The sequence below is a fragment of the Hyperoodon ampullatus genome, assembly GCF_949752795.1.
Source record: "Hyperoodon ampullatus genome assembly, chromosome: 3".
Classification (NCBI taxonomy): domain Eukaryota; kingdom Metazoa; phylum Chordata; class Mammalia; order Artiodactyla; family Ziphiidae; genus Hyperoodon; species Hyperoodon ampullatus.
The window spans coordinates 167,982,479-168,008,286 of record NC_136916.1 but is presented as its reverse complement, the minus strand read 5'-3'; positions in this window follow the sequence as shown (position 1 = coordinate 168,008,286).

The window sequence follows — 25,808 nt, the reverse complement described above, 5'->3', positions numbered from 1 at the left end:
CAAGTATCCAAGCCATTCACCCGAGCAACGACTCAGTTTGTAAACAGTTCTTGGAACTTGAAGGACCAAAGTGGCCTCACTTCTCTCAGCATACTCTTAGCAGTTTCCTTCTCATTTCATTTCATTTCAACTTGAAATCAGGTCCATTTCATCTCAACTTTGTACAAAGTGGGAATGTGGTTTCCAGCAACATTTTCACTCTTCCAGTACACTGTTGATGTCCTAAGGAGGTCATTTTAATTGGATTTTATTGATAATGCCTCCATATAGACCATGACAACCGAAAGGATCTAGAAATCATGTCATGAGGTCCAATTGCCTTATAATGAAGATTCCGAGGCTGAGGATAGGGGATTGACTTGCTCCAGGTAACCTGGTGGGAGATTGGCATATAGGTCTCCTGATTCCTGGTCTAGTAGTTCTCTTTCCCCTAAACCACAGAATCTTTCCAATCCTGAGCTATTTAAACTGTTTGTATCTCAAGTGATCTGAAAGCTATTTGCTTAATCCACAAGCGTTCTCCTTGTCCTTCTGTGCTGAAGGACATTCACTAATTTAGACCACTGTCATGTCCTTTCATGGGAATTCAGTAAGGTAAACTGTGGCACAATGCGGGACAGCAAAAACCACAAGGAGACCACAAGTAGGTGGCAACTCAAATTAGAGTTGAGACAGAATATGCGTTATCGGAAAAAAAGACTTCAGGGCCCTTGGGTGGAAAATGGACTGCAACCTCTTTAGTCCACAGAACACTGATACAGAGTGAAAAGCAATAAGGGTTCCCACATGGTGATCTTGTCTTTGAAATTGATCAGGGTCATGAGCAAGCCACCACGATATGGACAGCTCTGGGTGACAGTGGAGGCAATTTTGGTGACACTGTATGAGGCCTCCCATGCACATCTCTTCCTCCCTCCCTCTCTTTCTCCTTTTCTTTCTTCTCCAAACCTATCTTGAGCACTTTTAATATACCAGGTCTTACATTAGCTCCTTAACCCTGCTTTCTTTTTCCTTGGTCTCCCTTTACAAACTTGTCTGTCTTTCTTATTCATCTCCCCACCTTTTTTCCTCTTCTTCTTTCTCTTCCACTTGTTTCCCCCTCTTCCAGGTGTCTTTCTTTCATTGATAACCCGGAAGTCAGCTGTGGTCTCCTGGTCCATGAGATCTAGATGATATTGCCTTGAACTCCTCATTCCATGCCCTGTAGAATTCCAAAGCCTTTCCAGATTTCTGAACACTCTCATGGGAGGTGGTCACCTCTGACTTCAAACTCTGAACTTCTCTGAATTTACTTGGTTCATAGGCCATTTCACCACCAACACGGTCCCCCGACCCCCAGTCCCTTGCCAGTTGATTCTGACATGAAACTCTGATTTTTACACAAAAAAAGATGAAACAACACTGTAGTGGATTGAATAGTGTCCCCCCCAAATTCATACCCATCCAGAACATCAGAGTTGGCCTTATTTGGAAATAGGGTCTTTGCACAGATAATCAATCAAATTAAGATGAGGTCACACTGGAGTAGGGTGAGCCCCAAATCCAATGACTAACGTCCTTATAGGAAGAGGAGAGGACATATCAAAGATAAGGGAGACAGAACATTTCAAAGTTCTATACGTATAGGTACATAGGAGAAGAGGAAATATTGTGAGGAGGAAATAGAATTCCTAATACAGAGAGAAAAAGACCACGTGAATAAGGAGGCAGAAGTGTAGTGATGTAGCTATAAGCCAAGGAATGTCAAGGATTTCCAGGAGCCACCAGAAGCTGGGAGAGAGGCAAGGAAGGATTCTTCCCTAGAGCCTCAGATGGAGCATGGTCTTGCTGAAACCTCGATTTGGGAATTCTAGCCTCCAGACTTGGGAGAGAGTAAATTTCTGTTGTTTTAAGCCACCCAGTTTGTGGTACTTTGTTACAGCAGTCCTAGGAAACCAATACAAACCCTGTTTTCATTTGTGTATGGAGTCAAAATTTACTGAGGATTTGAGAGTGGAGGGTGGGACAGAGAGTAATTTACATTTCAGCTCTCCATCCCTGCTGTTTCAGTAGGTCCTCTGCCACCCCCCATTCTTCCTCTTCCATTCAACTTGCCTCTTTGTCCCTCCTTCCCATGAAGTCCACAAACTCCAGATTCATCTGGCTCTAGGATGCAGAATGCCTACTCTCAAACTCAGCTCCCAGCTCACCATTCAGGCCAAAACCCCTCCAGATACTCAGCTGCACAAAATAATTTGCAGGGACTAGCGGTCCCTCTTAAAAGGGAAAGGTGGGTTTTAAAAACGATTTCTGTCTCCCTTTCAGAAGACATGTTCCTGCTTTACTTCCAGCCTTCTGCCTGCCAGACACAATGGGGTAGGTTGTTGGCCTTAACCCTAACCCTCACCCCACCCTTTAGAATGTCAGGATGTAGATGGTGGAAGCTGAGAAGGATGTGTTTGTCTGTCAGTCAGTGGATGCTGCCCTGGGCACTTCAGGGAGATACTAAAAGAATACAACCTGCCCTGAAGAACACTCCGGAAGACCACCCTTGGCTTCTCTTCTTTAAAAGCTTTGTTCAGCTTGTTTGATCTCTCCCATCTTCTAATAATAATCTCTTGCATTCTATTTCCTCCTCACAATATTTCCTCTTCTCCTATGTACCTACCTATACGTATAGAGCTTTTAAATGCTCTGTCACCCTTATTATTCTATTTCTTTATGCTTGTAAATTTCTAAGACCCATGGGGTGGTTGTTCTTTCCAATTTTTATAAGATATACAGGAAACTGAAGTCTAGAGGTAAAGTAAATTGCCCAAGATCATCTGTGTTTAAGTGACAGAGCTTGCCCAAAACTGCAGACTGGTGCCCTTCCTGCAAATGTCATGGACTTTCTTCGAGTGGTTGTGAACTGCAGCCTTTAGTCTAGGAAAATCCACTTAATTCAGACTAGCCATCTTCTTGTTGGAGCAAGAGTTCTGGATATGTCAGCTTGATTCCCTTTAGACACCACTTTGTGTTTTAAGAACTGATTTCTAGCCTGATTTTAAATTAAGTTTATTAGTTGGTTTGAAGAACTCTGTATTTTGACTCGGGCTTCAGAGAAATAGTTTTACTAGGTTACACGAATATTTTGAAACTCAGTCCTTACTTATTTTTCAATTCAGTAGAAGTTTGCCCAAACAAAGCATCCCACAGGCGAAACTTGTGCCAGATCCCAGATGTTTAACACGTTTGCTTCAGATATTGGAGTTCATGGCCTCTTATACTTGTTAAACCAAAAAATGTAAGACCATGGAAAGGATTTTTAATATCTAGGAGTGCTGCAAGGTCAGGCTGGATTCTGGTCAATGGCAGCAATTCAACAACCATTTTGACCACAGATCTTTCGATTTTTCGTGTGTGTGTGTGTAACTTAAAAAACAATCCAAGCAGACAGTTTAATGAGGGGGAGCATGAACTCTTTAGGTTTGATCCAATTCCACTTCATTTTGGTTGATCTATGCCGAAATGTTTAAAAAAAAATTTCCTTTTCTAATCCTGCTACTGACCCTCTAATTTGTAACCACTCACCTGGCTCTGCCATTCAATCAACCAACCATTTACTGATGAGTCTTGGGGTTCAGAATGATCTAATACTAATACTAGCCAGTGTCTACTGGGCACTGACTGTGCCAATCATGATGCTGTTTTCTGTGCATGTGTTATGTCATTTAGTCCTCACATCTTCACTACTGCCATATTACCACCTTGGTCCCAGCGACCCACCTCCCTCACCTCTATTCTAGTTCATCAGCTACCAGTTTCTCTGCTTCCACCTTTCCTCCTGCTCTCTACAGTCTATTCTCAACCCGGCAGCTGATCTACATAAATGTTAAATCAGTTCATGTCATTCCTCTACTCCAAATCCTCCAATGGCTTCTCAGTCTATTCAGAGTAAAAGCAAATGTCTTTACAATGGCCCACGCTATCTCCTTTACCCCAAATCCCACTCCATATTCCTCTGTCCCCAGTTTCTACCCTTCTTCCTCTCTTCTCTCACCCAGTCCCTCTGGCCCTCTCACTGTTCTGAGAGAACAGTGAGAAATGCAAACATGCATTTCTTCTGTATGGCTTACATATTATGTTACATCTATTAAGGTAGGAAAGTGGGAGATGATTTGTTTCAAACAACTAACAACAATTTAGTGATCTATTGGTGGGGATAAAAGAAAAATCCAAAGCCCACAATAATTCATTTTTTTCAACAATCTTTAACTGTAGGAAATTTGACCAAAGACAGATTTCCCTTACAAATTAAAAGTCAAGGTTAGTGAGGCAAAACATTTTTATCCCAATGGAATATACTTATTATTGTTGGGAGATGGTTCATTTTCACCTACTGTACAACGTTAAGGGTTGGGATTTTTATGTTAGTTATGGGCCTTTAATGCTTACAATTAATTTACTGAACCGTTGGATAAACAATGATACCCCAAAACTAAGGTTCTTTTGAATAATTGGAAAATGAATCATTTTGTCAAATGTGTTTCAGATAATTCAGAACATACTTTCTGAAGCAATAAACCTTTAAAATAATTTTAGTCATGTTGATGGACTTTTAAAATGAAGTATTGACCACTTTCTTGCCTCAGTAGCCAGACTATGCTATATGTAAGGTTTTACTTGATGATGATTCAGAATTATCATTTTAAACCTTGGTGGCTACACTTTGCTATATTATAGTACAGTGTGTAGGTCTGTTTGTCCATACACTGAATGGCCCCGGGCAACTGTGCTTCTTGAGTCCCTGTGTCTTCTTTGTAAAGTTCTACATGTGTGATTAGGAAGGGAAAAAGGAATCACAAATGGGCAATTTGCATCCTGAGACTTTTGTGGGAGCCTTAGCTGTGTTGATGCTTTAAATGGAGAAGTAAGGTTATGTGCTAATTATAAGTGAAAGGGCCTTAGATCATTTTAATAACCTCTTTCTTCACCATCACCTCCATCTTGATGCTTCTGCAACAGCATCCAGCAGCTGCAGAGCATTGGCTACTTTTAGAACTTGGGATCAGAGACACCCTGACACATTATCTGGACCAGAGGGAGCATAACTAAAGAAAGGATGGAGGGATGGTGGACAAAAGTTCCATTCACTTCACATCTTGTTTATAGGAAGTTTTGTTCACAACACTGAAATTGTCATTCAGCCCAAGATCAACTCACCCTGCCAATGAAAATATTTATATATATACTCCGCTGTTGTGGTCTTAATCATATTAATTTACATTTAAATAGTATTTTGGGGCTTCCCTGGTGGCACAGTGGTTGAGAGTCTGCCTGCCGATGCAGGGGACATGGGTTCGTGCCCCAGTCCGGGAAGATACCACATGCCGCAGAGCAGCTGGGCCCGTGAGCCGTGGTCGCTGGGCCTGCACGTCCGGAGTCTGTGCTCTGCAACGGGAGAGGCCACAACAGTGAGAGGCCTGTGTACCGCAAAAAAAAAAAAAAGAAGTATTTTGAAATGTACAAAATGCTTTCATTTTTTTTTCTTTTGTTCATCAAGTATTTGTTCAGTATCTACACCACTGTTCCGTGCCTCATGGTAGACATTAGGAGTACAAAGATGAATATGGCCCCATCCCTCCTCGTTTTCTTATTTTGATCCTCATAATGACCCCAAGAGGTTGCTAGGTCAAAGATTATTTTTATCCCCACTTTATAGAAAAGAGATTGAGGCTCAGAGAGGCCCTTGCACTGTCACAAAAAAGGGTTAAAGCCAGAATTTAAACTCAGATTTTCTGTCTCTAAAGACCATATTTTTTTTCCCAGTATTCCATGTCATAAACAAAATACTAAGAGGTGAGCACTTAAAGCAAATGAAAATGTATGCAGATCACAATGGGATGAAAATGCCAAAGACCTAGTTTCAAAGAATCTTGCAGGGACCTAGTTTTTTAAGAACTCATATCAAGTCTCTTGTGTTTAAGGGTCAGAAACTAAACATGCATTAACTTAGGCAAAAGTTGCCATTTACGGGTTTATAACTGATGTGGCTTATGTACTAGTACAAGGGAAGAACAGGGTGCATCTTCCCTCAGGACTGAATGGAACCAAGAAGTCTAATGCCTTTGGAAGCATATCAACTTCACTCTCTGTTATTATATATTGACTTCTTCCTAGGAGACATGGCCACCGAAGTGTATTCTATCGCTAAAAAGAAGACTAACTGTTCTTTCCTGGTTATAGTTTGAAAAAAAGATTCTAGAGAAAGACTGTGATTGACACTGCTCAGGTGAGATGCCTTCTCATGAACCAATCAACTGATTGGGGGAGTGAAATCATGGGAAGATATAGTAGCTTCTCCTAGGAGTACAAGTTTGGAGTGGAAGGAGGTGTGGTTCCCATGATCAGACTCTGAATAGATGTCTATTCTGGACATCCTAAACTTAATCCACAAAGTTATTTTTTTTCCAGAACTATCCTATTCAATTTTGGGAAATGAAATATTTGCTGAACTCCATCACAATGTTGTGCTGTGTTTAAAGGGGTCAGCACAATGTCAAACGTGATGAGGAGGAAAACTCCAGGTAGAAAAGTTGAGTCCTCATTACTTTTAGCCAGTCCAGGAAGTGAAGAAGGAAGGTGGAATCTGGAGATGGTCCAGAGCAGTGAAAGGAAACTAGTGAAGGATGGGGAGATAGTGACTAAGAAGGGCTAAGCAAGGGCTTCCCTGGTGGTGCAGTGGTTAAGAATCCGCCTGTCAGTGCAGGGTACACAGGTTCAGGCCCTGGTCTGGGAAGATGCCATGTGCTGTGGAGCAAGTAAGCTCGTGCTCCACAACTACTGAGCCAGTGCTCTAGAGCCTGCGAGCCACAACTACTGAAGCCCGTGTGCCTAGAGCCTGTGCTCCACAACAAGAGAATCCAGTGCAATGAGAAGCCCATGCACCACAACAAAGAGTAGCCCCCGTTCGCTGCAACTAGAGAAAGCCCGTGTGCAGCAAAGGCCAAAGCAGCCATAAATAAATAAATAAATAAAATAAGTTAAAAAAAAAAAAAGAAAGAAAGAAAGAGGAAGGTCTAATTGTTCCTGGCAGCCATTCTATAAACATGAGGGAACTAGATTTAGGATGATGTTCACATAATCTAGAACAGACAAAAGGGAAGAAAAATAGTCAATAATAAATGATTAAATTGTTGAATCAATGACTCTGAAATCTGATCTACCTTTGGGCTTACTTTTAGGTTAGACATATCAATTACCTATTGCTGTGTAACAGACCTTCCCCAAACTTAGTGACTTAAAACAACATGTTATCATTATTTAGTTCATGTATCTGCAGTGTCAGCTGGGCTCAGTGGGGAAGGCTTGTCTCTGCTGTATGAGGTATCAGCTGGAGCAGCTCAACTAGGGGCTGGAGAATCCACTTCTAGATGGCTCACCCACATAGCTGGAGAGTTGGTGCTGGCTCAGTCAATGTGAGAGTCATGGCCCTTGTCATGTGGACCTCTCCACAAACTGCTAGGGCTTCCTCAAATCATGGTGGCTGGATTCCAAGAGTAAGCAAACAGAGAGAACCAAGTAGAAATTGTATGGTTTTTATGACCAAGCCTTGGATGGCATATTCTGTTATCTCCACATTCTGTCATCTCCACCGTAGTCTCTTGGTCAATCAGTCACTATGGTCACCCTAGACATAGGGGAGAGGACATAGATCCCAACCTTGATGAGAGGAATTTCAAAGAATTACGAGCATGATTCAAGCCACCACACCAGCTAATATGTTTCCTTATGTTTATGACTATTCAAGTTGGGTTTTCTGTTATTAATGGCAGAAACCATTCTTATTGATAGAATTAGTGTCATCTTAGCTGTGGGCAGCAGAATGTCTTATATTAACCACTCTCGATCACAATACCAATTGTAATATGTTTACTAATAACTAGTTACTAGTAATTTAATGCTTATGTTTTGAAACTAATTTTTTTTGCAAAGCAGAGCAGAATCAGGCCTACCACTATAATAGTGTAAGAGTCATTTATTTTAATTCTAGTAGACTTCTCTGAATGGGTGATAAGAGGATGGCAGCAGAGCAAGGATATAGTTCATGGGAGCATTACTCCAGGTTGAGAGCTATTGTCCTAGATGCCTCTTTGAGCAAGATTTGGAAGGAGGCTTGGAGTTTGTGTACTAAAGGGTCAAATTCATTTCCTTCTCTGCATATGCTGTAGCTAAGCCAGTGAGGTTAAAGACTTGGGATCACATGTGATATTCTCTTTCTGATTCCGATGATCTTTTTGTGGGCAAAGGAAGGAATAAAGGACTTCTTCTTGATCATCTGCATTGTTCTACCCCGCAATGAACTCTAATAAAACAAATCATTTTTAAGGGTCCACTGTGTTCTTGGCACTCTGCTAGGCGTTGCAGATATAATGATGATAAGATGTGGTTCTCTAGAAACCTAGAAAATAAATAGAAGGCAATAGAAGGCAATTGGAGAGCATCAGGAGGCTATTTAAAATTAAGTGCTAAGGGCTTCCCTGGTGGCGCAGTGGTTGAGAATCCGCCTGCCGATGCAGGGGACACGAGTTCGTGCCCCGGTCCGGGAAGATCCCACGTGCCGCGGAGCGGTTGGGCCCGTGAGCCATGGCCTCTGAGCTTGCACGTCTGGAGCCTGTGCTCCACAACGGGAGAGGCCACAACAGTGAGAGGCCTGCGTACCGCAAAAAAAAAAAAAAATTAAGTGCTAAACCAGGTGTGTAAACCAGCCTTATAAAGAAAAAGGGAGTAAAGAAGAGCCAAGCATTTACTGGATTTCAGGGTGCTTCCCTATCAGAAGATACAGTCCCAGATCACTTGGTCCTCCCTTCCTCAGCCAGCTATGACTAGACCAGGGTGAACATTTGACCCAGGGATGCCCAACCAGAGACCAGCCAATAACCTGTGCCTTGTGTGGAAACTGGCTGGAAAATATGAGCTGAGCCCATCAGATTCCTCTCCCAGGAATCTGGAAAAGGAGAAGCAGTTACTTGTCTTAGGTGGTAGGCCCTGAGCTCAAAGACCTGGTAGATTTTCCAACAAGGAAGTCATCGTGGAATTGTGTGCAGACTGCAGCTTTGAGGGACTGGAGACTCAGAGAAGCTGGACAGGGTGTGTAGGTATGAGAGAGAAGCAATCTCCTTGAGGCGAGGGGCTGAGGGGTGTTGTGCTGCTTCAGGTCCTGACCTTTCTGGGGTCCACTTGTTCAGATCCTGAATTCCTTATATGTTTCCATTGTTCCCTTACCAGGATAGGGCTGGGACTAGGATCCCATCCACTTTCAGTTGAATGAATTTGAGTGGATTTCTATTACTTATAACCCTCAGAGCTTTGTCTAGAACAAGTCAAGTATTTATAGATGAGGTGGTAACTTCCATGGGCCTTGAGGAATGGCTTGGGTTTATGTGAAAACAACTACGCCTGGGCTTCACAGTTTACCAATCAAGCCTGTGATTTCATAAAATAAGCTTGACTTTTAGCGTCACACACAACCTTGGGTTAAATCCTGGCTCCTTGATCACTTCTTTGTGATCTTGGAAAGGTTACTTATCTGTAAAGTTTAGATATCTTCTCTGCAGGGTTTTTGCAAGAATTTAAAAAAGTGTATGTATATGAACCATTAACACAGTGTTTGGCACATGATAAGTCAATGAAGAATGGCAGCTATTATCATTCCAAACATATTTGGATGGGAGGTGAGAAGTAATTTTCAACCTTGTTTCCAGTAACGTAAAGTGGTTTTGATTGAGTCATTTTGTATTTCTCAACATTTTTCAAGTGACTTTCTATGTTTGGGGGGGGTGTGAGCCTGTGTGCACATGTGTTTGTTTGGCGAGGTCACTGTTTATCTCCTTTTTCCCCCTTTCCTATTGAAGTTGTAGTCACTTTGTTCTTGGACTAGTTATTGTTATTAATCAGACAGGCAGTATGTGATGAACAGGGGCGATGACTTGGTCAGACTGCCAAGTAAGTTCATGTTTTGCAGGAAACGCCAAGTTGTTTCCTGAGGGGATGTTTTTCAGGAATGGAAGGGTATGCTTCACTGGCCTTCACAGACCCTGTCCTGTCCGCTGAGTGCTGTCACCTCGCGGGGTGATCGGATAGCTCTTTAAAAGCCAGTGCACGGAGATGCTGTCCAGCTGTGCTGGAAGTGCGCTTGCATTGTTGTTGTTGTTTCTCCTTCTGGTAAATGAAACACACATCAAGTAGGAAATGGATAGCCGACCTCCCACATTTCCTCAAAAAATACCCCAACATTTTCAGTCCCATCATAAACTAGCAGGGTGGGAGAGGCTAGTGAAAGGCAGGGAGTAGTGGGGGAGGAAAGAATGTCTGAAAAAAATGGGATTGTAAAGTGTTTTGAGACCCCCCCCACTACTAATTCGTATAAAGATTAATGCATATTTCAAACTAACAGATTAAGAAGCAATTATCATAAAAATATGGTTCCTCTGCCAACCACGTTTATTCATGAAGTCTCCTTATGGACTTGGAGTGGATTTAAAGAGAGGGGAAGAAAGTCTTGGCATTCTAAGCTGCCTGGGGATTTTGCTGGGCGTATGAGTTTTCCTAAAACTCTGATGAAAGCAAAACTCACAAATGATAGGTTTTCCATTTTATTTCAAATAATGATTTTGAGTTGCATTTGTAAACAACCATTAATATTCAGAAGTAGCCTTCTGAAGAGTTAAAAATCTTTCTCTCCTCTGCTGTGGCAAATATTTAGATTTTACATCTAACCAGAAGAAGAGAAAAAGTCAAACAGGATTTTACTGAGGCTGGGAAACTGAATCCTCTGACTTACCATTGGTCCAGTTGGTGACCCCAAGTGACTTGGGAGGGGAATCCTGGGCATGCTGGTCTGGAACTCTGGGGCCACAGTGGGGAAAGAGCACCCCCTCCACCCCATCCCAGAAAACCATGGCTGGAGGGTATGTCAGGCAATTATTGCTGTGTAACAAATAGTCCCCAGATGCCATAATATAAAATGACAATCATCTATTATTTCTCACCTGTCTGCTTGTCAGCTAGGGGTTAGCTCTTCTAGTCTGGGCCTATCTGGGATGCTCTGTGTCCCTTATCCTCCTTGGACCAGCTGGCTGGCCCAGGCAAAATCTTCTCACAGCATTGGCAGAAGCACAAGAAGGCAAGCAGAAACATCTGAGGCCTCTTTAGGCCTAGGCTCAGAACTTGAACACTATTCAATCTCATTTTATTGGTCAAAGCAAGTGACATGGCTGAACCTATAATCAAGGGGTAGGGAAATATATTCCACTCCGGAAGGAACTTCAGAGTCATGGCAAAGAGTATGGATACAGTGAGGGCTGAAGCCAGTACTGTAATCTACTACAGAGAAGAAGGCCTGTGACGCTGACTGTATACTTGGTGAGTGGAATCACACAGCTTATCTGCAACTGTGACAGACCACTCTGTTCTGTGGTATTGATGATGGAGATCATAACTTGATGCTATTAATCAATCAATACTCCTCCTAACTCTTCTAATTTTGGTTCCATATCCCTCCCCAGACAACCTTCTGATTATCATTTAGCTTCCTGTATGGCTGTTTCTCCAGGGTGTAATATTTTCACCTGTAGAAACAAATGTCTGGGACCTAGAATAATTCTATTTCTTATGTTATTTTAATAGACAGGCCCTATTAATATTAATAGGCCCTATTGTTTAGTTCAACCTCTAGTGAGCCTGGCTGAGTCTTCTTCTTTTTTTTTTTTTTTTTTTTTTTTTTTTTTTTTTTTTATTTTTTTTTTTTATTTTTTATTTTTTTGCTTTATCACAAATTTAATCAGTTATATGTATACATATGTTCCCATATCCCCTCCCTTTTGCGTCTCCCTCCCACCCTCCCTATCCCACCCCTCCAGGCGGTCACAAAGCACCGAGCTGATCTCCCTGTGCTATGCGGCTGCTTCCCACTAGCTATCTACCTTACGTTTGGTAGTGTATATATGTCCATGCCGCTCTTTCACTTTGTCACAGCTTACCCTTCCCCCTCCCCATATCCTCAAGTCCATTCTCTAGTAGGTCTGTGTCTTTATTCCTGTCTTACCCCTATGTTCTTCATGACCTTTTTTTTTTCTTAAATTCCATATATATGTGTCAGCATACAGTATTTGTCTTTCTCTTTCTGACTTACTTCACTCTGTATGACAGACTCTAGGTCCATCCACCTCATTACAAATAGTTCAATTTCATTTCTTTTTATGGCTGAGTAATATTCCATTGTATGTATGTGCCACATCTTCTTTACCCATTCATCCGATGATGGACACTTAGGTTGTTTCCATCTCCGGGCTATTGTAAATAGGGCTGCTATGAACATTTTGGTACATGTCTCTTTTTGAATTATGGTTTTCTCAGGGTATATGCCCAGTAGTGGGATTGCAGGGTCATATGGTAGTTCTATTTGTAGTTTTTTAAGGAACCTCCATACCGTTCTCCATAGTGGCTGTACCAATTCACATTCCCACCAGCAGTGCAAGAGTGTTCCCTTTTTTCCACACCCTCTCCAGCATTTATTGTTTCTAGATTTTTTGATGATGGCCATTCTGACTGGTGTGAGATGATATCTCATTGTAGTTTTGATTTGCATTTCTCTAATTAGTAAAGATGTTGAGCATCCTTTCATGTGTTTGTTGGCAGTCTGTATATCTTCTGTGGAGAAATGTCTATTTAGGTCTTCTGCCCATTTTTGGATTGGGTTGTTTGTTTTTTTGTTATTGAGCTGCATGAGCTGCTTATAAATTTTGGAGATTAATCCTTTGTCAGTTGCTTCATTTGCAAATATTTTCTCCCATTCTGAGGGTTGTCTTTTGGTCTTGTTTATGGTTTCCTTTGCTGTGCAAAAGCTTTTAAGTTTCATTAGGTCCCATGTGTTTATTTTTGTCTTTATTTCCATTTCTCTAGGAGGTGGGTCAAAAAGGATCTTGCTGTGATTTATGTCATAGAGTGTTCTGCCTATGTTGTCCTCTAAGAGTTTGATAGTGTCTGGCCTTACATTTAGGTCTTTAATCCATTTTGAGCTTATTTTTGTGTATGGTGTTAGGGAGTGATCGAATCTCATACTTTTACATGTCCCTGTCCAGTTTTCCCAACACCACTTATTGAAGAGACTGTCCTTTCTCCACTGTACATTCCTGCCTCCTTTATCAAAGATAAGGTGACCATATGTCCGTGGGTTTATCTCTGGGCTTTCTATCCTGTTCCATTGATCTATCTTTCTGTTTCTGTGCCAGTACCATACTGTCTTGATTACTGCAGCTTTGTAGTATAGTCTGAAGTCAGGGAGCCTGATTCCTCCAGCTCCATTTTTCGTTCTCAAGATTGCTTTGGCTATTCGGGGTCTTTTGTGTTTCCATACAAATTGTGAAATTTTTTGTTCTAGTTCTGTGAAAAATGCCAGTGGTATTTTGATAGGGATTGCATTGAATCTGTAGATTGCTTTGGGTAGTAGAGTCATTTTCACAATGTTGATTCTTCCAATCCAAGAACATGGTACATCTCTCCATCTATTTGTATCATCTTTAATTTCTTTCATAAGTGTCTTATAATTTTCTGCATACAGGTCTTTTGTCTCCTTAGGTAGGTTTATTCCTAGATATTTTATTCTTTTTGTTGCAATGGTAAATGGGAGTGTTTCCTTGATTTCACTTTCAGATTTTTCATCATTAGTATATAGGAATGCCAGAGATTTCTGTGCATTAATTTTGTATCCTGCAACTTTACCAAATTCATTGATTAGCTCTAGTAGTTTTCTGGTAGCATCTTTAGGATTCTCTATGTATAGTATCATGTCATCTGCAAACAGTGACAGCTTTACTTCTTCTTTTCCAATTTGGATTCCTTTTATTTGCTTTTCTTCTCTGATTGCTGTGGCTAAAACTTCCAAAACTATGTTGAATAAGAGTGGTGAGAGTGGGCAACCTTGTCTTGTTCCTGATCTTAGTGGAAATGGTTTCAGTTTTTCACCATTGAGGACGATGCTGGCTGTGGGTTTGTCATATATGGCCTTTATTATGTTGAGGAAAGTTCCCTCTATGCCTACTTTCTGCAGGGTTTTTATCATGAATGGGTGTTGAATTTTGTCGAAAGCTTTCTCTGCATCTATTGAGATGATCATATGGTTTTTCTCCTTCAATTTGTTAATATGGTGTATCACGTTGATTGATTTGCGTATATTGAAGAATCCTTGCATTCCTGGGATAAACCCCACTTGATCATGGTGTATGATCCTTTTAATGTGCTGTTGGATTCTGTTTGCTAGTATTTTGTTGAGGATTTTTGCATCTATGTTCATCAGTGATATTGGCCTGTAGTTTTCTTTCTTTGTGACATCCTTGTCTGGTTTTGGTATCAAGGTGATGGTGGCCTCGTAGAATGAGTTTGGGAGTGTTCCTCCCTCTGCTATATTTTGGAAGAGTTTGAGAAGGATAGGCGTTAGCTCTTCTCTAAATGCTTGATAGAATTCGCCTGTGAAGCCATCTGGTCCTGGGCTTTTGTTTGTTGGAAGATTTTTTATCACAGTTTCAATTTCAGTGCTTGTGATTGGTCTGTTCATATGTTCTATTTCTTCCTGATTCAGTCTTGGCAGGTTGTGCATTTCTAAGAATTTGTCCATTTCTTCCAGGTTGTCCATTTTATTGGCATAGAGTTGCTTATAGTAATCTCTCACGATCTTTTGTATTTCTGCAGTGTCAGTTGTTACTTCTCCTTTTTCATTTCTAATTCTATTGATTTGAGTCTTCTCCCTTTTTTTCTTGATGAGTCTGGCTAATGGTTTATCAATTTTGTTTATCTTCTCAAAGAACCAGCTTTTAGTTTTATTGATCTTTGCTATTGTTTCCTTCATTTCTTTTTCATTTATTTCTGATCTGATTTTTATGATTTCTTTCCTTCTGCTAACTTTGGGATGTTTTTGTTCTTCTTTCTCTAATTGCTTTAGGTGCAAGGTTAGGTTGTTTAGTCGAGATATTTCCTGTTTCTTAAGGTGGGATTGTATTGCTATAAACTTCCCTCTTAGAACTGCTTTTGCTGCATCCCATAGGTTTTGGGTCGTCGTGTCTCCATTGTCATTTGTTTCTAGGTATTTTTTTATTTCCTCTTTGATTTCTTCAGTGATCACTTCGTTATTAAGTAATGTATTGTTTAGCCTCCATGTGTTTGTATTTTTTATAGCTCTTTTCCTGTAATTGATATCTAGTCTCATAGCATTGTGGTCGGAAAAGATACTTGATACAATTTCAATTTTCTTAAATTTACCAAGGCTTGATTTGTGACCCAAGATATGATCTATCCTGGAGAATGTTCCATGAGCACTTGAGAAAAATGTGTATTCTGTTGTTTTTGGATGGAATGTCCTATAAATATCAATTAAGTCCATCTTGTTTAATGTATCATTTAAAGCTTGTGTTTCCTTATTTATTTTCATTTTGGATGATCTGTCCATTGGTGAAAGTGGGGTGTTAAAGTCCCCTACTATGATTGTGTTACTGTCGATTTCTCCTTTTATGGCTGTTAGTGTTTGCCTTATGTATTGAGGTGCTCCTATGTTGGGTGCATAAATATTTACAATTGTTATATCTTCTTCTTGGATCGATCCCTTGATCATTATGTAGTGTCCTTCTTTGTCTCTTCTAGTAGTCTTTATTTTAAAGTCTATTTTGTCTGATATGAGAATTGCTACTCCAGCTTTCTTTTGGTTTCCATTTGCATGGAATATCTTTTTCCATCCCCTTACTTTCAGTCTGTATGTGTCTCTAGGTCTGAAGTGGGTCTCTTGTAGACAGCATATATATGGGTCTTGTTTTTGTATCCATTCAGCCAATCTGTGTCTTTTGGTGGGAGCGTTTAGTCCATTTACATTTAAGGTAATTATCGATATGTATGTTCCTATTCCCATTTTCTTAATTGTTTTGGGTTCGTTATTGTAGGTCTTTTCCTTCTGTTGTGTTTCTTGCCTAGAGAAGTTCCTTTAGCATTTGTTGTAAAGCTGGTTTGGTGGTGCTGAACTCTCTCAGCTTTTGCTTGTCTGTAAACGTTTTAATTTCTCCATCAAATCTGAATGAGATCCTTGCTGGGTAGAGTAATCTTGGTTGCAGGTTTCTCTCCTTCATCACTTTAATTATGTCCTGCCACTCCCTTCTGGCTTGTAGAGTTTCTGCTGAGAGATCAGCTGTTATCCTGATGGGGATTCCCTTGTGTGTTATTTGTTGTTTTTGCCTTGCTGCTTTTAATATGATTTCTTTGTGTTTAATTTTTGACAGTTTGATTAATATGTGTCTTGGCGTATTTCTCCTTGGATTTATTCTGTATGGGACTCTCTGTGCTTCTTGGACTTGATTAACTATTTCCTTTCCCATATTAGGGAAGTTTTCAACTATAATCTCTTCAAATATTTTCTCAGTCCCTTTCTTTTTCTCTTCTTCTTCTGGAACCCCTATAATTCGAATGTTGGTGCGTTTAATGTTGTCCCAGAGGTCTCTGATATTGTCCTCTGTTCTTTTCATTCTTTTCTCTTTATTTTGCTCTGCATTAGTTATTTCCACTATTTTATCTTCCACCTCACTTATCCGTTCTTCTGCCTCAGTTATTCTGCTATTGATCCCATCTAGAGTATTTTTCATTTCATTTATTGTGTTTTTAATCGATGCTTGATTCATCTTTAGTTCTACTAGGTCCTTGTTAACTGTTTCTTGCATTTTGTCTATTCTATTTCCAAGATTTTGGATCATCTTTACTATCATTATTCTGAATTCTTTTTCAGATAGACTGCCTATTACCTCTTCATTTGTTAGGTCTGGTGGGTTTTTATCTTGCTCCTTCTCCTGCTGTGTGTTTTTCTGTCTTCTCATTTTGCTTATGTTACTGTGTTTGGGGTCTCCTTTTTGCCGGCTGCAGGTTCGTAGTTCCTGTTGTTTTTGGTGTCTGTCCCCAGTGGCTAAGGTTGGTTTAGTGGGTTGTGTAGGTTTCCTGGTCGAGGGGACTAGTGCCTGTGTTCTGGTGGATGAGGCTGGATCTTGTCTTTCTGGTGGGCAGGTCCACGTCTGGTGGTGTGTTTTGGGGTGTCTGCAGACTTTTTATGATTTTAGGCCACCTCTCTGCTAATGGGTGGCGTTGTGTTCCTGTCTTGCTAGTTGTTTGGCATAGGGTGTCCAGCACTGTAGCTTGCTGGTCGTTGAGTGAAGCTGGGTGCTGGTGTTGAGATGGAGATCTCTGGAAGATTTTCGCCGTTTGATATTATGTGGAGCTGGGAGGTCTCTTGTGGACCAGTGTCCTGAAGTTGGCTCTCCCACCTCAGAGGCACAGTACTGACTCCTGGCTCCTCAATTTGGGATGATTTGTTGTCTATTCATGTATTCCACAGATGCAGGGTACATCAAGTTGATTGTGGAGCTTTAATCCGCTGCTTCTGAGGCTGCTGGGAGAGGTTTCCCTTTCTCTTCTTTGTTCTCACAGCTCCCGGGTCTCAGCTTTGGATTTGGCCCCGCCTCTGCGTGTAGGTCGCCGGAGGGCGTCTGTTCTTCGCTCAGACAGGAAAGGGTTAAAGGAGCAGCCTCTTCGGGAACTCTGGCTCACTCAGGCCGGGCGGGAGGGAGGGGCACGGAGTGCGGGGCGAGCCTGCAGCGGCAGAGGTCGGCGTGACGTTGCACCAGCCCGAGGCGCGCCGTGCGTTCTCCCAGGGAAGCCGCCCCTGGATCCCGGGACCCCGGCAGTGGCGGGCTGCTCAGGCTCCCGGAAGGGCGGTGTGGACAGTGACCTGCGCTCGCACACGGGCTTCTTGGCGGCGGCAGCAGCAGCCCCAGCGTCCCACGCCCGTCACTGGGCTCCGCGCTTTCAGTCGCGACTCGCGCCCGTCTGTGGAGCCCCTTTAAGCAGCGCTCTTAATCCCCTCTCCTCGCGCAGCAGGAAACCAAGAGGGAAGAACAAGTCTCTTGCCTCTTCGGCAGCTCCAGAGTTTTCCCGGACTCCCTCCCGGCTAGCTGTGGCACATTAGCCCCCTTCAGGCTGAGTTCTCGCCGCCAGCCCCAGTCCTCTCCCTGCGCTCTGACCGAAGCCCGAGCCTCAGCTTCCAGCGCCGCCCGCCCCGGCGGGCGAGCAGACAAGCCTCTCGGGCTGGTGAGTGCCGCTCGGCACCGATCCTCTGTGCGGGAATCTCTCCGCTTTGCCCTACCCAGGTATGTGGGGAGTTTCTTGCCTTTTGGGAGGTCTGGGGTCTTCTGCCAGCGTTCAGTAGGTGTTCTGTAGGAGTTGTTCCACGTGTAGCTGTATTTCTGGTGTATCCGTGAGGAGGAAGGTCGAGTCTTCTTCTTTAACAAAGTTTAACTTAGTAAGCTGCAGGGGAAGAGAAACAAGTTTCAGAGCTTGAAAAGCTGAAAGTCAGTTTCCATACTATGATAAATTCACACTATGTAACCAGTGGGCAAGTAACCACCTTTTTGGGGAGACCTCTACCGCGGAGTAATTTTTTGCCCAGATTTCCGTAGTTCCTACATATAACCCCAGCACTTTGCCTTTAATAATGGAAGGAAAGAAAGGTCCAATTCACATAATCCTCCTGTTGGGCAGCCAAGCACATGCATGGTGAACCAGAGGGCTTCAATCAGGGGAGCAGAACCACTAGATATTATTGATATAGGAAAAAGATCTCACAGAATTATGGGAGAAACTGGGAAGTAAAGGAGAAAAAAAAGAAAAAAACTCATCCTGCCACAAATAGTCCCTAGTTTATTCAGCTATGTGTCCTGTAGATTAATACACAGGCTCCTTGGTAAGATATTCAAGAGCTTTCAGAGCCTATCTTTGTATTCCTATCTTCCGTCACTCCTTAGTACATACTCTGAGTAACACTGAACTTCCTGAGGCTCACAGGGAAACCCTTCATAGCACGTGAAAGTGACTGACAGGGACTGATAAAGATGATGATGATGTGATGGTGACGCCATGCTTGTTTTCATGTCAAGCTGTACGCTTTTGGATCGGGTGGCCATCAGAGAGAGAGAAAAGAGCTGCGTATCCATAAAGATTTTTCGTTATCCATTTGGGACAAACTTAAAGTCTCTATGACCTTAATACTTTCTCTGATCAATTTTCCTGTTTCATGTTTCTCATGCAATGCCTAGAGCAGAAGAAGATGTTTTGTAGCGTTTTGTGTAATCTCTATGCCATCATTTACGGCAATGCTAATCAAGGTAAGTAAAGCTAGCTGTTGGGGAAAAATGCCCCAGTATTAGTAGTTTACACAAAAAAGTTTGTTTTTCACTCACAACACAATCCAATCAAGATTAGTGGGTGGTGGGTGGAGTCAATCAGAAACCAGGACGTCTTCCATCTGGTTGCATTCTTAGCTTTAGCAATGGTCCAAGGTAGTCAAGGGATGGGAAGAGGGAGAGAGACTCCAAGCTTTTTTTTTGTTTTTGCGGTATGTGGGCCTCTCACTGTTGTGGCTTCTCCCGTTGCGGAGCACAGGCTCCGGATGCGCAGGCTCAGCAGCCATGGCTCACGCGCCCAGCCGCTCCGCGGCATGTGGGATCCTCCCGGACCGGGGCACGAACCCGTGTCCCCTGCATCGGCAGGCAGACTCTCAACCACTGCGCCACCAGGGAAGCCCAAATTCGTATTCTTTTAAAGATTTGGTTTTCATTCATTCAACAAATATTTGAGTGCTGCTACGTGTCAGGGGCTATGGTATGTGCTCAGAGAACAGGTGGAAGTCATAATTCCTGTTTATTGGTAACTCACATGGAATGAGTTTAGTAGAAAGAGGGAAAAAAAGCCAATAATCGCAGTTATTGAGTAGGTGCCATGATGAAGATATGGGTGGATTATGGCAGGAATGCTGAGGAAGGGCACCTCATTCACTTTCGGCTGGGTGTTGTGGAGTTTCATCTTCCAGAAGAGGTGATACTGCAGCTGAATGAACATGGACTTGCCAGTTGATACGCATAAAATGGAGGTAAAGAACAGTAGTGCAAATTTGGCACCTTTGGGAATTGTAATTAATTCAGAAGGTCAAAAATGTGTGGTGGTGGATAGTTGCACGGGAGGCTGGAGAGGTAGGGCTGGATAAGTCACAAAGCATTTACAAACTGTACTAAATGAAGGAAGAATGAAAAGGGATTAGGACAGGGGTTAAGTGATTTGTCTCCATCAAATGAAATAATACACACAGCAAAATCTAAGCAGCAGTGTTACCCACATCAACCCAAATTTCTTTTTCTCCTTAGATCTGCCTCAAATAATGACATTAAACATTAAAAACACTAATGTTTAACATTAAAAAACAAACAAAAACCCACTCAGAATGTTGCAACATCCATCATTCTATGGGAAGAGGGAACACAAGGGCACAAGGAAAGGTGTACAATATCCTCCATTCGTATCAATGTAGCCTTGCCTCTGAAAGTGGAACAGGAAGGAGGGACATTTCGAAGAAAACAAAGGAAGTGGTTTCATTGTTTTCAAAGAACTATATCTGTCAGCAGAGTAGATTCTTCTAAGAAGCCTTTTTATTTTTAAATATTTATTTATTTATTTATGGGCTCCTTTTTGTCTGGATTCTTTTTTTTATATATAAATTTATTTATTTATTTTTGGCTGCGTTGTGTCTTCGTTGCTGCGCGCGTGCTTTCTCTAGTTGCGGCGAGCGGGGGTTACTCTTCATTGCGGTGCCGGTGCCGCGGGCTTCTCATCGCGGTGGCTTCTCTTTGTTGCGGAGAACGGGCTCAACGTGCACGCGCTTCAGTAGTTGTGGCTCACGGGCTCTAGAGCGCAGGCTCAGTAGTTGTGGCGAACGGGCTTATTGGCTCCGCGGCATGCGGGATCTTCCCGGACCAGGGCTTGAACCCCTGTCCCCTGCATTGGCAGGCGGATTCTTAACCACTGCTCCACCAGGGAAGTCAAAGAAGCCTTTTTAGATGGAAGAAAATTAGAAACAATTTGAGAAGCTCTTGTTTGGGGACTTCTGCATCAGTGAGGAGGTTGTTAAGGCTGTTCGGTCAGGGAACCAAGCACCCAGTCCAGTTCAATAAGGACTATTGAGCGTTCATTCACTCTGTTCATGCAGCACATCCGAGTGACACTTTTGTGCCCTGCACTATGATGTCAGGTGCTGCAGGGAGTAAAAGATAGGTAAAGGTCCTTGCCCTGGAGAAATAATACAGGAATCTAGAGGTTTCTAACCAAGGATGTGCTGTACTTAAGGGTCAAATGAGAGAGAGAGAAAGTATATATGTGTGTGTGTGTGTGTGTGTGTGTGTGTGTGTGTGTGTGTGTGTGTGTGTGTAACAGGGAAGAGCCAAATCGGACTACATGTTGGATCTGTTTCTCTTACTTTAACCTTTGCATTCCGCTGCTTTTGTTCACTAAAAGGATACTGTCTATACATAATGGCCTGCCTAGGGGAAACCTGCCCCTCTGCCTGAGGGAAACATCCGGACCCTGTCCACCTGTGGATGGCTACACGAAAGAAGAAATTAACACATCCCCTCCCCCAGGCTGGCCATTCCAGGGGATATTTGCAAAACTTATGGCCTTTTTACTTTACTTCCTCATCTCCTTACCCTCTCTGTGCTATAAAAGAAACTGGCATCCAAACCCCAGTAAGATGGTTATTTTGAGACTTTAGACTGCCACCTTCTCTGTCTGCGGGCTTTTGAATAAAGTTGTATTCCTTGTCTCAACACCTCGTCTCTGATTTATTGGCCTGTCGTGTGGCGAGCAGAGTGAGCTTGGACTCGGTAACATATATATATATATATATATATATATATATATCTCACAGAGTCATTTGACCCTTAAATAAAGTACATTATCTACATACTTTATATAATATATATTTTTAAAGCCTTGGAGTCTTAAGTCCAGAGTCAATCTTGATTCTATGCTTGGGTAACCACTGTTTGTTTGACCCTCGATATTTTCAACTGTAAAATGAGGATAATAACAACTACATCACAGTTGCGAGACTTAAATGAGATGACTCATGTGAAAGCTTTGTGTAAACAGTACAGAACTTTGCAAACATTTGTAATAGAGTGAAAAATTACTGAAGGTGAATATACTAGGACTTAAAGCAGTGTTTATCCAAGTGTGTTAGTTGAAACATTAAGGACCCAGGATGGTAACTGGCATTTCTCAAGAAGAGAGTTGTATGGTCTCGAGGAGAGGCAAAAACTTTACCTTCTTAGGGGTTCTGCCTGGAACTGAGAATTCAATTGACATAGACAGATTAACAGCAGCAATGCATAAAGATTTTTTGCATGTACATGGGGGCACCCACAAGACAATGAAGACCAAAGAAGCAGTTAGAGCCGAACACATACTAAGTTGGACAAAGTAGTAAATAATGAAAATGGGACAAAACAAAGGGGCTTGGGCTAGGGCAGTTAATAGTGGAGAAGTGGCTATGAAGATAAGGGTGAGTTTAACAAGGTCTGTTTGTATAGATTTCCCTCATCCCTGACTCGCATCTCTGGTGATAAGACTGTTTCTTTCCTCAGGGTAGCTGGAGGACATCGTTCACTTGGGACTTCCATCTCCTGCTTTTGGGAAGAAAAAGGAAGATCAGAGGTCCTTCTTCCCATCTGATTCTCAAGTGCCTTTAGCTCAAAATAATCTTTATGCCAAAGTGGCATATTTTGGGGTGGCATATTCTGTCACTCCTCAGGTCCAGTAAATTTGAGAAATACAGGATGATACAAAGTAAAACACAGTTCTTAGGCCTTGAATGCCTTGTCAACTCAAGGAGTAACTATATTGTGCCTCTTTCCCCAGATTAATTTGTTCTCGGGATCTAGGCCTCCTCTCCACCCCCACCATCCCAACCCCCACTCCAGCATCTAGGGCCTGGAGATTAACAGAACCCATTTTGGGAAAGACTACTCTCCAGGAAGAAAATTATCACCTTCAATTTACAATCCAGCAGCCTCTCAAAAGCTTAGCCATTCATCAACAGATAACCTAGGAATTCACTCAACAGCTTTCCAAGTACAGTGTTGAGATTTCCAGCAAGGAAGGCAAAAAAGGGCCAGTCAACTCCTTGCCAGGGTGCCAGAGGGATTTCCAGCATAGAATGGGGGTGGGGCAGGTAGTGGATACCTTTGGGATTCCTTCCAACGTACCTGCTGCTAGCAAAGCAGTAGGAAATGTAGAGTCACAAAAGTGAAGAGTTGCGAGCTGATTCTCAAAGACTTTATAATTAGGATGTAAACACTAAAGACCAGTAACACAACTAAGAAAAGTTTCTCTGCTTCCAGGAAGTTTCTCTGCTTCCAGGAAGTTTCTCTGCATGCAGAAATATCTTCTGGCAAGAGAAACTGCTCCTTCCTTCCCTATTCAAGGGGGTTCATCAGGTCAGCTGCTTTCCCACTATACCCCTCTCTATCTTTTATCTCCCGTCTGATCCCTCAACACACTCCAAACTCTGCCTGGCTTCATTTTATTCCCTTCCAGAGTGAGCATCCGAGAATTGCGGCTGGCAGAGGCGAGCAGGCGATGAGCCGAGGGCGCAGGCGCCTGGCGCTCAGGTATACTGACGGGCGGCCCCACCCCGTCCCGCCCCTCGGCTTGCACCTCCCGACGGGCGGGGCGGACCTGGGGAGGGCGGGGCAGATCTGGCGGAGCGGACCTGGGGGGCGGGTGTGGAAAACCTGGAGAGGGGGCGGGGCCTCGGGGCGTGGCCGCGCGAGGTGACCGGATCGCGCTTCCCGCGGGCGACAACGCCAGAACGCTCACTGCCTCGAGCAGGTAATTGGGCGCCTCAGCGTGCTGTGAGGCGGGGGCTCCCCGAGAGCGGCGCGTGGAGACCCCGGGGACACGGCGGGGGAGAGAGCCGGGGGTGGGGGGGCTCAGGTGTGGGGTCGCGGGTGCTTCCCCGGGCGAGCAGCGTGGCGCGGGCCTCGAGCGGCCGCTTGCCTGCCCTCCCGATGGGACTCGTGGACGGCACAGTAGCCTCGTCGGCCCCAGCCTCGCGAGGCCGAGTCTCCTCAGCGACGCCTGCTCTCCGGAGGCCTGAGGGAAGTTTGGGACCCCTCGACAGCCGCTATCTCCGAGGCCGGGAGGGCAGGGACTCGCTCTGTGGGAGCACGGTGGGCTGTAGGTCCGCTGGGTTTACCGGTCCGCTCGTTGGGACCCGCGGGCCGGACGGAGGGGAGACCCCAGCCCCGGCGGGGCCGGCTGCGCGCCGTGCTCCCCGCCTTGAGCGTGCGCTTGCGACCGCCGGCCCCAGGTGGGTTCTGGCCTCTGGGTTAAGAGGAAAGCGAACGCATTTCCTTTGCCTGGAGAGTCTGACGAGAACCGGTTAGCGGATGGTTTTTATCTGTGAAGTTTCTGAAACTTTTTGAAGCGGCGAAGGGCTGGTAAACATCACTTTGTTTTGGTTTTTGCAAAACATGAATTATCTACCCAGCTAGGTTTTTAGATTTGGTTTGTATCTATCTCCTCCAATTTTTTTTCCTTCTTCTTTCTTTACTATGCTTTTCTTTAAATCAAGGAAGTACTGTGCATGAATCGTGGGTATGTCGCACACAGGTGGACGTGCAGGTATAGGCAAGATAGATGCCAAGCCAAAAACATTGATTCCTTTAGAGTGCTTAAAATACAGCATGTAAAAGGATTGCTTTCGTATTTAAAATATACTGATTCTCACTCCAGGTAGGCAGTTATTAGAGGTGTTTTCCCTGATTGATACTGTTATAAATAGCCTGGAAATATTAAGAGTTAATAGCAACACCACCGCCTACTTACCAATTTAATATTTCGATATGGAACTTTATCACGGCTAAGAATTGCTCTTTCTGGAAGGAGAGATTTATATTGCTTGACTTTGAAAGCTGGGATTCGAGGAGATTTGGTTTTTTATCATATTTTGTATTTTATAGTTTTTGCTAATGACTTTGAGTGTCTTCGTAACTGGAGGAAAAAACCTTCATAAAAATTTGCTTTTTTTTTTTAACCCTTGAAGAAGAAAAAATTTTAAGTTCCTCTTGTATTTTATTGGCTCCACTTGAGTTACAATTGTGTATTCACAATAAAATTGAGGGGCTAATTCAGGTTGAGAAAAAATGAGTTTGTGATTCTTGTACGGCCCCTGGCTGAGCTGCCTAGTTGGCAGTTTGATATGTTGGTAGCGGGATTTTCTGAAGTCAGGATCAGAGTTGTGAATGTTGGAACCACCCATGGATTTGTGATAGTTAATCTTGTGAGAGTGGAAGAAAACATTCCAGTAAGTGGAGTAAGAAGAGAGGAAGACCAAGATGGAAAACACCAGGACTTAATTGATGGGTAGAGACAGCCAAGGAGACCAAGGCGGAACATTCAGGAAAGAAGGAAGCAAACTAACAGACAGTGGTGTCCTAGAAGCCAGGAGACGGAAGAGTTTTCATAAGGATAGAAATCTATTTTAGGGTCAGATGAGTCAGAGGAATCAGGAAGATTGGGGCTGATAAATTGCCTATTGGTTTTGGTAGTTAGGAGTATGTCATTGAACTCAACAAACATAATTTAAGTAAAATGATAAGGATGGAAGCCAAATTTGAAGGACTTTGAGGAGTAAATAGAGGATGAATAAATAAAGATAGTCAGCATAGAATCCTTATTTTGAGACACAGAGATTTGAAGGAGGAGTGATAGGGTGGTAGAGTGATAGGGGAGTTTATAGTCAGATTGGAAAGAATATAAGGCCAATAGAATACTTTTATGTTAAAGTGCATCACCCAGCATGGGAAGCTGACAGCAAGTTGCTGTGCATATTGACTAGAACTGTAAGTGTTTAATCTCCCCAATTCAAATTATGA